Source organism: Gossypium arboreum, chromosome 11 (assembly GCF_025698485.1).
Source record: "Gossypium arboreum isolate Shixiya-1 chromosome 11, ASM2569848v2, whole genome shotgun sequence".
NCBI classification, from domain to species: domain Eukaryota; kingdom Viridiplantae; phylum Streptophyta; class Magnoliopsida; order Malvales; family Malvaceae; genus Gossypium; species Gossypium arboreum.
Genome location: NC_069080.1, coordinates 125,814,762 through 125,816,891, shown reverse-complemented (window position 1 = coordinate 125,816,891; position 2,130 = coordinate 125,814,762). Strand labels below are relative to the sequence as shown.

The window sequence follows — 2,130 nt, the reverse complement described above, 5'->3', positions numbered from 1 at the left end:
TTTTATTAATATATTAAATCAGTACATGTATCTCACGAATAAAAAAAATACTATATGATTGTACTGTATGAAATAAATAATTTTAGAGCATGTAATTACTAGAATAGTTTATACATTCATTTAATCATCCAATGGATTTCAACACACTCTTAATGGGATGATAAAATAAATAAATAAAATTAAATATCACCATAATTAATAATTAGTATTTTTTTTTTTTTACCATATAGAAGATTCTATAAATACCACAATATTGGAGCTCTTTGGCTCACACCAATTCATCTCATTTTGTAGTGCTTCCAACATAATTACTAGCTAAAGAAATGTCTTCTTCAAAGCTTCCTTCTTCAACTCAAGGATCCATGTCCAACCAGAATAGTCCCACAGCCAACTTTCATCCTAATGATGTTTGGGGGGGATATTTTCCTTTCATCTCCAACTAAAATGGTAAAGAATCATCTCTTCATTTGGTATTATGATGAGTTTAGTTCATGAAATTCTTCTCCTACACTACAATTGTGCAGGACGCTGCAACTAAAAACAACATGAAGATATGAAAGAACAAACGAGGAGGATGATTAAGTTAGCAATGGATGATAGGTTATTGCATTTGATTGATACTATCAAACGGTTAGGTGTGAGTTACCATTTTTGAAAGAGAGATAGAGGAAGCATTGCATAATATTTACGAACATGACGACAAAGATGACCAAACTCTGGAGGCTACTTCTCTTCGATTTCGATTGCTTAGAGATGATGGATTTAATGTTCAGTGTGGTGAGTCCACCCCCTTCTATTTTGCACCTAAAATCTACCCTTTTTTTTCTTTTTTTTTTTTGCAGTTGAGAGTTGAAATTTCATTTAAATTCTACCTATTATAACGATTAAAACGATAATATCTTGTTGTATTGGGCAGATATGTTCAGCAAGTTCAAAGACAATGAAGGAAACTTTAAGAAGTCCTTAACAAGTGATATGGAAGCAGACATGTTCAGCAAGTTCAAAGACAATGAAGGAAACTTTAAGAAGTCCTTAACAAGTGTTATGGAAGGCTTGCTAGAATTATACGAAGCGGCACATTTATGTGTGCATGGAGAAGATATTCTCGAAGAAGCCCTTGCTTTCGTCATCACTCATCTAGGTTTAGAAAAAGCTGCTGGCACTATCGAATATCCTCTTTTAGCCTCAGTCTCCCATGCTTTATACGGACCCATCCGCAAGAGCTGGCCAAGATTGAAGGCAAGGCGATTCATTCCCATTTATGGAGAGAATGCTTCACATGACAAAATGCTGTTGAAGTTTGCTGAGTTGGATTTCAGGTTGTTACAAATTTCACACAAGGAAGAGCTAAGCAAGCGCTCAAGGAAATATATTACTCCTTCAACATTCAACATTAATTGTTTATCCTAATTTGAAAGGGCTAATTAGGGCTAACGTAGGTTTTGTTTCAGGTGGTGGAAAGATTTAAAATTTGCTGACAAGGTTACCTTTTGCATGAAATAGAGTGGTGGAATGTTATTTTTGGATATTAGGAGTGTAATACTCTTTTGCTAGACAGATATTAACAAAACTGATAGACTTGACATCAATTACGGATGACATATATGATGCATATGGCGCATTTGAAGAACTTCAACTCCTTACAGATGCAATAGCTAATACCAAATAGATAAGAAACCACAAGAGTATTACACTCCTAATATCTAAAAGTAACATTCCACACGGAATTGTGGATGTAATCAACGTCGCATCCGAGGATAACTTTGTCGACCCATTTTGTTGGGATTGCCAGTACGTCCCGTGGCGCAATGGGAAAATTATTCCGACGATCCTCAGCAATGGATTCATGTAAGAAGAACGAAACAGGTTGAAATAAGGTTGAAGACATACTTTCTTAATTGAAAAATTATGAAAGGATGAAGTTGTTTTCATGTCAATGCTAAGCCACAACGAAAACATCACAACCTCTATTTAATCCACCCAGTCAAAGAACAAACAACAAAATTCTCTTGAACTTTTCAGAGAGAATTTCAAGAATGGTTGTTAGACCCCTTGTTTTATTTTCTTGGTAACCCTAACACACTAAGAGATTCATTTCCTTTTTATTTTATTTGATATCATAACTTAGAA

At 34.6% G+C, this 2,130-nt stretch overlaps 1 pseudogene; it reads left to right on the top strand.

Moving 5' to 3' along the window:
• Window positions 1-323: 323 nt before the first annotated feature.
• On the top strand, window positions 324-1,669 carry LOC108472305 ((+)-delta-cadinene synthase isozyme XC14-like; annotated as a pseudogene).
• The last annotated feature ends 461 nt before the right edge of the window (window positions 1,670-2,130 follow it).